Genomic DNA, 12839 nt, shown 5'->3' with positions numbered 1-12839 from the left:
TTATTTGTGGGTGGGGAAGCAGAGAGCAGGGGGAGAAATGCAAGTGGTTGTTTTATTTTGGGATTTTTGTTTGTTACAGAATCTGACAGAGATCTACCAGGATGGCAAAAGGGAGGAGTAGAAAAACACCCTCACAAAGGTCTCTGATTGTGTGAGTTCTGGAAAATAGTGGCCTGTTTCCATTGTTTGAGTGTGTAGAGTTATTTGGGATGTGATTTGAAACTAGCTGTGCAGCTGAAGAACATAAGGAGAAAGCTTCAAGTTTTAATAGCCTACACCAAAGCTATAAGGTAATGAGTTAAACACATTTGCTGGCTGCAAAGACCTGGCTGTCTGCAGGTAACAGGGGTTTAACCAGGGCAGTAGGATCTAAGGGCAGGCAGAAGAAGGTGGCACTGGAAAAATAAGAGCAGGCATCAGACAATTTAGGATTCAGGCAGCTGCCTCCAGCAGTGCATGGGACACTGCAGTGGGATCCATGAAAAAGAAGAAAAGGGGATCTGGAGCATCTGGATGATGTCCCAGACTCTTTCAGATCTTCTCACAGGTCATTCAAGGTCTGCTCTGCCCACGAGCACCAGAACAGCATCATATACTCCAGTGCACAGCCCCCACCAGGGCTGGATATTTTATTGAATGGACCTGTCAGGCAAATCTGAGCACAGTCTGGAAGTACCTAAAAGTGCCTTCATGTACCACTTCATCAAACTTTGTTGCACTGACACATTTTGGCAAGAGTGAATATATATTGTATATTCATTTGGGGTGCTTTGCTAAAAGTATTGCCTGGTACCAACTATAAACATGTTTACACATCGAAATTTCCCAAGGACAAAATGCTTATGACAAAGCTCCATTAATTAGTTCTTGCTGAACTCACCAAGTTTAGTAAGTTTTTAATGTGTTTAGTGTATTTTCTGTTAGTGTAGCTCTAACTTTTAAAATCAAAACATTTTATGATACTGAGTCATGGGCTTTACTGAAGCCAAGCCATCAATGTGATTATCAGTCCAACTTGGAATCTCCCCAAATAATTAAATCAGGCTTATTTGATAAAACCTATTTTCCATAAAATCATGTTGACAGTCATTAATTCTTTTCCTATCCCTTAATTCTTTATTAATTGGTTCCTCTATTAGCTCTTCCATTATTTTCACTGCATTTATGTCAGGAAAAATTAGCAATCCACAGTAACCAGCAATCCCATATAGTGGTTTTTATTTTTAGTATCACATTGTTATCAGAGCATCCTGTTACCTGTAGCCCTTATATTATTTATGACTTTTATTAGCATTTGTGGGTTAGATATCTTCCAAACTGGCTCTTGATTTTTATTTAAAGGATCCAGAGTGGTCTACAGTGGTTGTCATTCAGCTGTTGGTGAACTTAAACGACCTCCTCACCTTTCTTGCCATCAGCAGTTTCCAGTTCAAAGGCTGGGTTACAGTAAAATCAGCTCCTTGGCTGGTTGTTTATGCAAGTCTTGCAGCTGATTTATCCTTGCTCTGTTGAGATTGCCATGCTCTGTAAGCCTGGTCTTCTCATCCTTTCCCTGCTTTCTTCATCCCTAAAGGATTTTCTTCTTCAGTTATTATATATTTTTTAAATCTTCTCTTTATCAACCCTGCTTATCAGCCCCTGATCAGGGCAGGGGGTCCCTCTAATCCTTCATAACTTTATTTTACATTCCTGGAAAATTGGATGGGATATGGAAGAACAACAGCTCATGTATCTACAGGACTTTGCATTTAGCACTTCTGGACTCTTCTCCTTGGAAGAGGTTCCACCTCTGCAGTGAGATGTGATTCTTATAGAGCTGCTTTAAAGCAGCTTTTTACTTGAATTTTGATGCCTCTTTTTTTCCAAATTTCTGTTGGGATGGACATGACTCTTTTTGTGCTTCCCTTCCTCCACACACTCTGGGCTCATCAGCTGCCTTGATTTATTTCTAAACCTAGACACAAAAAAAAAATCCTCTGAAACCTGTTCAGGTCCTCTTCCAAAATCACCAGCTTTTGTTTCTGCTACAGATGCTATTTTTGTCTCTGAGTTCAAAGTGAAGGGGTAACAGCTCTTCCCTCCTACAGCATTCAACCTGCTGGCAAATTCTGGGATTCCAGGAGTGGGGACTACATCATTTGTAAGTCATATGAGGAGCTGCTGAGGGAGCTGGGGGGGCTCAGCCTGGAGAAAAGGAGGCTCAGGGGGGACCTTCTTGCTCTCTGCAACCCCCTGACAGGAGGGGGGAGCCAGGGAGGGGTCAGGCTCTGCTCGCAGGGAACAAGGGACAGGAGGAGAGGGAACGGCCTCAGGCTGTGCCAGGGGAGGGTCAGGCTGGACATCAGGAGGAATTTCTTCATGGAAGGGGCTGTCAGGCATTGGAAGTTGTCCCCACCCCCCTGGAGGTGTTTAAGAAATGACTGGACGTGGCACTCAGTGCCCTGGGCTGGGTGACAAGGTGGTGATGTGTCAAAGGTTGGACTGGATGATCTTGGAGGTCTTTTCCAACCTTGATGGTCCTGTGATTCCAGGATCTTTATGCTTCAAATTTCAGATCAACCCGAAGGTTGCTTCAGGCATCCTTTAAAATCTTTCCTCAGAGCCACCTCTTTACACCTCAGCACACAAACTGATATTGGACAGAATTGCCTTTTTTTGATCCTTATGAACAGTTTGTCCTCTCTGCTTTACCATCACCAGCCAGAGTATATTGTAATAGGTTCATAGTATTGTTTGGTCTTTTCACTTTATCCCTCACATACTCTTAAAAACCCTCTTTATTTTCTTTGGCTCTGCCAAAGATGGATTTTCCCCTGATGTTTCTGGTCTATATTAAAACATATTATGTTTAAAAGGGCCAATAGGCAGTTAATTTCAGATGTGGATTCCTCCTTTCATATAACAGTAATCATCATCATAATAAAAATATGGAGAAATAGCACTTAGGTATTTTTATTTCCCTTGTCACTGCAGGTCTCTATAATATTATTCAATGCTATTATCTTGGTTAATTTTAAATGTCACAAGCACTGGATTTTCTACTGTTTCTCCACAGGGATATGTCCAGAGTTTAATAATATTCCTTTCCCATTTTTTTTCCCTAATGATAACCTTACATTTTCAGTCCAGTGAAGTTTTGCCACATCTACACTGTTGTAATTGAGGGCAAAACTTGGCCCTTGGACATCAATGGAATCATAGCAGAGATGAATCTATTCCACTTAGAGAGTAAAATCTTTCCTTGTAAATCAATCCCTCCAGTCCCTAAATCATCTCTGAAGATGTTCTTTGAGTTCCCTCCAAGTTGTCAATACGTTGTTGATGCTGAGATCCTCAGAACTGACTGAATGTTTGTCTCATTGAGCCCAGAGGGAGGAAAAAAAAATGACCTCTCCTGACAAGAATTTATATATATCCTAAATAACCCTGTTCTCCTGTTATTTGCTGCCATATTAACCTGATGTGCTAATGTGTGATTTATTCTTATCCCCTCTGAATAATTCACTTCCTGAATAGCTGCAATTCAGGTGGTTTGTGCTGGTTCATTTTGTTGTGCAGCTGAGATGGTTTTGCCTCTTTTGATTCCAGGCTGACCAGCTGCTTTACTATTTTTGCACTTGGGCTTTCTGCTGATTTTTTTTTTTTTTTACCTTAGACAAATAACCTTCCCTTTTTGGTTTAACCTCTAAAATGAAGTTAATAAAGTGGCCAGGCTGCACTTTCCAATTATGGCTACGAGCCTTAGAATGTTTGCATTTTTAAAGGATGTTTTTGCCTTCCCATGGGAAGTATTATATCTCTAGTTACTTCCCAGAGCTCTCAGAGCAAATCCAAAGTATATTTAAGTATATAATGGCAGTTTAATTGATCTGGTTGTTCAGTCCCTTTGTCACCATGTGCCTCTCCCCTGGTGGGTACATGTGACATGGGGCTGTCCCAGTTTTGGCTGGGATATAGTTAATTTTCTTCTTAGCAGCTGATCCAGCGCTGTGTTTGGGATTTAATATGAGCAGAATAATGATAACAAATTGATGGTTTAGTTGCTGTTGATTCCATAAATCAAGGATTTTTCAGTGTCTCGTGCTCTGCCAGCAAGGAGGTGCAAAAGAAGCTGGGAGGGAGCACAGCTGGGACAGGTGACCCAAAGTATCCAAAGGGATATTCCACAGCCCAGAACATCATGCCCAGTGTATAAACTGGGGGGAGCTGGCTGGAAGGGGCTGATCACTCAGGGGTGGTCTGGGCATCAGTCAGGTGGTGAGCAGCTGGGAGCATCACTTGTTTTTCTTGGGGCTTATTCCTCTCTTTCTCTCTCTTTTTCATTTATTATTATTAGTAGTAGTGTAATCCTTCCCTCTGTTTCAATTAGTAAACTCTTCTTATCTTAACCCACGAGGTCTTTACTTTTTTCCAATTCCCCTCCCGATCCCACTGGATTAGGAGGGGATGGAGTGAGCAGCTCCATGGTACTTAGTTGCCATCTGGGGTTAAACCACAACAAGGGCCAAATCCTTTTGGTGTAAATCAACACACTGCTTTTAACACTGGCTGAGAAACTGGCTCAATGGCTCATTAGCTGCAAGCCTAGTTTAAAGGGTGAGATTATTTTGTTTTCTTTTTTTTTTCTCTATCATTTTAACATTTCCATGATTTTTCCATGTTTTCCATCCTACTTGAGAGCCGTGCTTGGATGAGTCCAGCCCCAGACTGTCTCTCCTTGGCTGGCTGTGTAAGTCAGACAGTTTTATTTCTGCTGCTTGTGGTCTTTTTTTAAGCTGAGTGCCAGAAAGCACTGAGGTGAGCAGGGTGAATGGGTTGGGAAGAGGGAGTGGTGAAAGAGAGGAAAATTCTGGGATTTCTCTTTGAAGGAGCAGTGCTGAAGGTTAAGCTGGAGCCAGCTGGCCCTGCTGGCTGGCACTGCTGATAGACAGAACCTTTATCAAGTGTCAGCAAAGACATGTGACATTTATCACTGTGGAGAGCAGGATGCTGCTGCACTGACAGTATGTTCAGAACACGCCATTCCCACGGTACTGAGCTCCCTTAATGCCATGATTTCTTGCTCAGACTGGGACAGCTCCTCATCTCTGCATCTCCCTTCAACTTCTTTTTGCTAACTTTCCTGACATAAGTTTTTATTTCCTTTTTTTTTTCTCTCCTTTTTTTCTTTCCCATTCCCTACCATTTTCTGTCCATTTTCCCTTTGTGTCTGTTTTTTTTCTGCTCCTTTCCAATGCATCACCCCTTTCCTCTGCCCTTACCCGCTGTGTCTGCCCCAAACAGCTCGGGAGGGCACCACCAAATCCCATATCCTCAGGTGTGACTGCAGAAGAATAACTTCCAGACTTGGCTTATAAAATATTTCAGATCAGTTCACAGGAAAGTTACCTTCCAGCTGCTGTTCATGAAATTCGGGCTAAAAGGCTGGAATTGCTTCATCAACTGAGCTAAACCCTTTCCCAGGTACATTAGGACTGTGAGTGGAGAGTGAGGACACATTCCTTGCTGCTCGATGGGAACAAAAGAGATGTGAGGCACTGCAATTAAGTGATTATGCAAATCTGAACAGGGATTTTGGTTTAAAGTGTTTTCCACTATGAACATGATGTGATTGCAAGAGACAGGTGAGCTGTTCCCATAGCCAAGGAGCAGGGACAGGCTGGCCCTGCAGAATGCACACCTGGGAATAAGGGAGCCAGTCACTGGATGTCACCATTGAGCTGCAGAAATGTGGCTTCAAGTTCATTATTCATCTGCTTTTAAAAGTGCTCAGTTTTTAAGGGAAGCCTCTGCCACTGGCAGCCCTTGGGTGAGTCAGCACCTCGCCATGGGACTGGACCTGCCTTCTGCTGGGACTCAGCATTGCTGCCTCACCCATGGGGGGGATGGATGTGCTCATCCTCCAAGGGGACAGTGACCAGGGACCACTCGGAATTTTGGAGGTGGTTAAATGAATGTCCTGAGAACGTGATGACCCAGGGCCTGGCCAAGTCAGGAATGGTTTCCTGTCTCTGCAGCATGGATATGGTCCTTGGGGTGCTGTGGGAAGGCAGCTGCTCCTCTGATGGAACACTGATGGAAATCATATTCTGGTGAGACCCCACCTGCAGTAATGCCCCAACTCTGGGATCCCCAGCACAGGAAGGACATGGAGATGTTGGAGCAAGTCCAGAGGAGGGCACCAAGTTAATTAGAGGGATAAAGCACCTCTCCTATGAGGAAAGGCTGGGAGAATCAGGATTGTTCAGCCTGGAGAAGAGAAGGCTCCAGGGTGAACAGATTGCAGCCTTCCTGTACTTGAAGGGGCTACAAGAAAGATGGAGAGGGACTACTTGGAAGAACGTGTAGTGACAGGACAAGGGGAAATGGCTTTAAACTGAAAGAGAGTAGGTTTAGATTTGAGATTAGGAAGAAATTCTTCCCTATGAAGGTGGGGAGGCCCTGGCACAGGTTGCCCAGAGAAGCTGTGGCTGCCCCATCCCTGGAAATGTTCAAGGTCAGGTTGGATGGGGCTTGGAGCAACCTGGGCTAGTGGAAGGTGTCCCTGCCCATGGCAGGGGGTGGAACAAGATTATTTTTCAGGTCCCTTCGAACCCAAACTATGTTCTGATTCCATGATATTAGTATTGCCCAAACTCCCTTGAGCTTTGCAGAAGAGCTGAGACCAGTATTGCTCTACTGGACAATCAGAAACCACCAGCACCAAAAGGATGTGCTGAACTCCCCCATAACTTGTGTCATGAGAATGAGAGCTCCAAACAGAAGGAAAACAGAATAATTTTCACTTAACTGGAAATGTTCAGTTGTTTTGAGTCTCTTAGGCTGTTATGTAGGAAATTATCTCTGATGATCCAATTAGTAGAATGGAATAGGGATCTACATGGGACTGAGAATGTACTCAGAGCATAGATTAAAAGAAAATTGTGTATATCTATTAAAAAAAAAAAAAAAAAGAAAGGGGAGGGGGGAATTGGAAAAAAAAAAAGAGCCAAAGAAAAGAGAGATCCTTTCTCAGATTCTGTGATTCATAGAATCACAGTGTCCTGAGTTGGAAGGGACCCACAAGGGTCATTGAGTCCAACTCCTGGCCCTGCACAGGACACCCCAACAATCCCACCATATACCTGAAAGAAAGACCATCCAAGCCCTGATGTGCTGATTTGGCCATTGCTGAACAAAACAAAAACCAGCAGGACTTCCTGGGATTGCTGAACCCACCAGGCAGGGTTTTGGTGAGTGCAATGTCTCAGTGTGAGTAACTCAGCTTTACACAGAACCTCACTTGTCACAGGCAGGTCTGGACACGCTCTTGGGTCAGCAGAGAACAGGTGAGCCCAGGTAACCTCCTCAGGCAGCTCCCCTTTTAAAGCAAGACAGGAGGCAGAAAGTTCTAGAAGTGAAATTACAGTGGAATTGCATAAAATAGCTGTTATTTTTGTGGAGGATTGGTCATCCTCTGTGGGCAGGAGGCTGTGCTGTTTGGAGAAAACCCATTCCAGAGGAGGAGAAGGCAGTGGGAGAGGAGGGGCCGTGCAGAGCAGGAGAGCAGCACGATAATAGCAAAGGGGAGGGTGAAGGGAAGGGACAGGGAGCACCAATTTAGCACAAAATCAAGATGTTGAGAACCCGATTAATTGAGGTACCAAGAGAGTTGAAGGAATAGAAAATCTTTAATTGCCTCTACACCAATGTGAAGATTCTGGGTAGTAAAGGAGGAATAGGAATTGCTCACATATGAGCATAAATTCGACCTACTTTGGTGTTACTGAAACCTGATGGGAAGATTTGCATGACTGGAATGTTAAAAGCACTGGTTACAATCTGTTTAGGAAGTAAAACTGGGCAAATAGAGGTGGGAGGACTATATTATTATGCAAAAAATGACATTGCATGTTTGTGAATCTCTGAGAACTCAGAACAAGGGATCTAAACTAAGGTTCTCACAAATAAGGACCAACTCAGGTCCTTTCTGCCACCCATTGGAGACCAGAGAGTGACTTGATTTCTTGTCTGGCTCTTTACACGTCTCTCTATTATAGGTGGGAAGGAAAAGACTTTCATCTGGATGGCCTATAAAGGAGATCTCATGCTGTTAGAACTAAAATATGCTGGATTGATTTTTTTTTTTCAAAAATGAAGATGACAATTTCACAGTTTTAAAAGTGTTTTATCCAACAGGGGGGAAAACGGTGCTAGACCTCATCATCTTGACAGATAAAGAGAATTTAGTCACAGAATTAAAAGTGAGAGGGTTGTTTGGATGCAAGTGGCATAGACTTGATTACACTTGCTACATGCAAATGGAACATCTAAACCACACAGATACACCAGTGCACAGGGCTGATTTCCCAAAGATGAAAGTTATTATGAGCCCAATCGTTTGGGTAAAAGGATTTAAAGGGGAAAAAAAATTAAATAACTGGGAACTCTATGACAGCATTTCATTTGCTTCAGAAATAGTTAGCTCCAGCAAGGGAAAAAGATTGTTTAAAAGCCAAATCAAACAAAAGACAAAAGTTTAGTCTGATGCTTAGAGGACAATTATGAATTTTCTATGTCAAATGTGACCTAGAAAACAACTGCAGGTACCAGGGCAGGTTTGCTCAAGGTGTGATGCAGAATGTGCAGCTCTTTGGAGGGAGCAGGAGTTCTGCACTCAGTGTCTGTGGCAGTTTGGTCTCCGTGTCTTCAGAGCAGTGAATAAAGTGTGTTTGTGGCCGAGCCCTCAGTCCTTTGGCTGCTCAGTGACATTGAAATGGCTCTTTGCCTGCCCTGCCAGCCCAGGAGCAAAGCTCCATCTGGTGCCCACGGCCCCTCTGCTGAAGGGACACCAACAATTCCTGGCCTTGGCTTGTGCCACTTCAGGAGTGAACTTGGGGATGAACGGGGAGTGAAAGGCCACCCAACACAAACATGCCTTGAAACACAGGAGGGATTCAGGAGAGGGGAAAACAGAACTTAAAACAAAACCCTTTTTTGTGGTCATAAATGACATTTCTGTAGCTTCTCATTTCCTCCATCCTGGATCCACAGTGACCTCATTTCAGTGGGGGTTTAAGAGCATAAACATCCCCAGTGTCTGGGCCCAAATCTCCTGGTGCCTCTTTTTTTCTCATAGGATTGGCAAGTGTTCAGTGGAGACTGTATAGCTGAGACCAGAAATAGCATATAATGGTATTTTTCTGCCTGTGCTTTAAAACACCCTAGGCTTTAATTAGGATAGCAGCTGTGCTAGAAATGTTAGCTAGACTTTGTGAGAGGGAAAATTGGAGGGGTACTTTTGTTTCTTACAATTCCTGTCTCTTTTTTTTTTTTTTTTTAAGTGGGTTGATCTGAAATACAGTTCTCAGAGCACTTGTGTAAACTAACATGTCCTCAAAAAGAATCTGCCATCCATCTTCTCCATGCCAGGTTGATGGATTGGGAACCTCTGTGTAATATGTCTTGACTGAGTGAGCCATCTTTGCACCTCCTTGGTGCAAAGAAAAGAGATGTCACTGGGTGAAACACACTGGATTGGTACATTTCTTTTTTTTTTTTGCCAGTAGCAGAAGTGAGATGTTCTTCAGAATTTTCAGATATTGCATAATTACAGAATTTGGGTGACATTCAGTGAAGAAATGGGCAATTTAAAAAAGATTTTTCTGACTATCCTCTGCTAAAACACATCTCTATACTTCCATGAGAGCCTTGTTATGAGCAAGACAGAATTATTTGCCCTCACTGATGTCCCTTTTAGTTTTAGACCTGTCCCATACCAAGCTCTAGGTGAGGAAGGGCATCACTAGGAACTGGTGAAGCTTATGAAATGGAAGCCCCTTTCCCAAACACTGTTTGAATGTTCTGCCTGAGTTGTGCAACCAGAATTTTCACAGTGGTAGCTTGGACTGAGCCCAACTTTGAATGTGGATTATTCAGCTCTGCTGCTCCTATCTGCAGGTCCATGCTCCAGCAGTCACAAGAACTATTTAAAATAAGGACACAGATGCCTAAAACCCTCTTTCAAACTCCAAGATGCAGAACTGTGAGTCTGTGTTTGCAAAACTGGGTTCTGCTTAGGAGGGGGGAAGATTTACAGCACTGAAGTTGAGATAACTTGTCTTTGAGGTATTCCTTGAGAGGTTTGTGCAAGGGGGGTTTCAGGTCTCCTCTCAAAATGTCTCCTGGGAAAGGTTCTTTCCTCCACTGACCATATAAAATGTAAATGCTGAGCAACCAACTTAACCACTTCATGTTAGAGAGATGAAGTTTAGTAGTATAAATGTTCTTCCTGTGTCTTAAAACCTCAGTCCTTGGCTGATTATCCAAGAGGGCACTAAATTATCAAAGTATCATTCCCCCCATGGACCAGTGTGTCCCATCAGGCCACAGCTCACCAGCACAGTCCTCCAGTGCCACCCTCAGCCCAAGGCAGCATCTGTGACAGTGCCAGTGCTCAGCCCTTGGCACTGTCAGGGACCACAGTGCCCAGGACCCTTTCCAGAGCAGCACCTGGCCCTTGAATCATGGATTGTCACTTTGGTTTCAAGCACCCCAAGAGTTAAATCTCTGTGTTGTTTTTTTTTTCCCTTGGTGGGAATGAGAGAAGCAAAACAACGTGGATTAAAAAAAAAAAAAAATAAATTAGAGCTAGGAGAGGGGAAAAAAAATAAAAAAACAAAACCAAAAAAAACAAGCCTAAAACAAAACTCTGGAAAGAGAGAAACAAATATGGTTTAATAACTGGGACGCAACCTAGAGTTTGTGGAATTAAAGCCCTGTTTTCTGCTGGCTGGCTGCCAAAGCCAGGCACAAACAAATCCAGAGAAAAGCAGGTTAATGAGAGACATCCCGAACAAAAAATAGCAAAAAAAGTGAAAGCACCAAACTCGCAGAGCTCCTACTGATGAGATAAATAAGATTTGAACTGACATTATCTGTTCCGCTTGCTGTGCGTATTTTATTTGCTTCAGCCAGGCTTTTACATCTCCCAGACACGGGTTTCAGCCTCATCCTCCCAGCAGCCATCACTGCATCCATCTTATCCATCCTTCAACTTGTCCAGCCCTGCTCACAGTGGGATTTGGTTGCATCCTGAGCCCATTGCCAGGACAGAGGAGGATGGTTTGGGAAGGCATTTGCTGCCTCTGGCAGGAGGCTGAGGAGCTGGAAGAATTCTTGATATGATAGACCAGGTGTCAAAGGCAAGAAATAAAAATGATAGTGAGAATCCCTGATGAGGAAGGAACTCAGCTTATCAGAGCCACTGGCCTGTGGTTGTCTTTGCAGAAGATATTTTTAACTTTTTGTGATTTTTTTTCCCCATCTCCACCTGATGTTCCAGCTCAGGAGTTCTCCTGCAATTACTTCTCCCCCTGGTGCAGGCTTGTGTGAACTTTTAAGACTGAAGGGGTGGTTTAAGGGACCAAATCACAAGATCTGTTATTCCCACCAGGTTTTCTGAAATTGCAGGTTTAAATCCCAGCTGGCCTGAATTAGGATTAAATTCAGGTTACACCGGGGTTACAACAAGGCTGCTGCAAATATCCTTCTCTTCTGGAGCTGTTGATCTCCAAAAGGGTGGAGAAGGAAACAAAAATCCAAACAAGTTCCTCTACCTTGTACACACACCCAAGTGCCTGAGTGAAAAGATCAGGCAGGGTCCTTTGGTAATGAGATAAAGTTATTACAAAGAAAGGGGGAGGCTGCTATAAAAATATTTAACTAATTTTAATTATAAATACAAAAGTATTTAACAATATCTCTCCCTCTCCTTTTGGGTGACTGCAAGACCCATCTTCCTCACAAAGCCATACACCTGAAGCAGAAAGGCTTGGTCTTTTTTCCAGTTTCTGGGGGAATCTGTCTGGTGAAAGGTATAAAATCCCAAAGTCCCTAAAAATCTTCTCCCATTTCTCAGACAGAACCTCAGTATTTTGGTTTCCACGTTCACAAGTTCCATCCTGTGTTTCCTAATGAACTGCACCTTCCAGCTTTTTCCATATGTCCACTGGGCTGGTGGCCAAAGGCATGGAATAAAATGTACATTCAGCAGGGTTCAAACTCATGGTTGAAAGAGTCTTCCCAGAAAAAAAACCTGGAGCTTTCCTTCTTCAGCTGCACATGTTTAATAACTTTTATCTGATGGTCAAGTTTCATTCCAGAAGAACAAACATCCTTGTCTTTGGGCTGGAACGTGAACACAGCTTCAGCAACACATTCATTTATTGTGCTTAAAAGCCATGGACTCCGAGGGCCTGATAAATTAAAATCTAGTGAAAGAATTTTTCTAGAGAAGGAATTTTTCCCCCCGATTCAGGACTGTATTTCCCTCCCTCTCCAACAACGAAGATTGTCAGAGGTGTTTAGTCTACTTTTATATATATTCAACACACAGAAAAATTCCAAGAGAACATTTTATCTCACCTATTTTAATAACTATTTAGTCAAGGATGACTGAATTTGGGTTGGAAGGTTAGACAGAGTGCCTGACCTTTTGACTGCTAAATTTAGGGGAAGCTTTATTTTCTTAGACAAATCCCTTTGAGAACTCTTTGTATTTCAGAAAATCCAGCTCCCAACCCAATAGAACAGTTTTCAGTGAAGCTTCACAGCCTTATACAAGCAGAAGATCCAGTGCTACCAACCCCCTTATTTCATTTCCTTGGACATAACCCCACAGACCTTGTCCACTTTCTGTGCTAATGAATCATAACAATCCCATATGCAAAAATAAACAGAAGCATATTTTTTTTTCCTTTCATTTTCTTCAAGCTTCATGCATTGGGGACGAAAAGTTTTCTCCAAGCAATATGATTCCACGTTAGTTAAAATAGATACACAGGAAAATATGCCACTGA

This window comes from Pseudopipra pipra, chromosome 20, assembly GCF_036250125.1.
Source record: "Pseudopipra pipra isolate bDixPip1 chromosome 20, bDixPip1.hap1, whole genome shotgun sequence".
NCBI classification, from domain to species: Eukaryota; Metazoa; Chordata; class Aves; order Passeriformes; family Pipridae; genus Pseudopipra; species Pseudopipra pipra.
The sequence above is the reverse complement of the archived record's forward strand: the minus strand, read 5'-3'. Positions refer to the sequence as shown.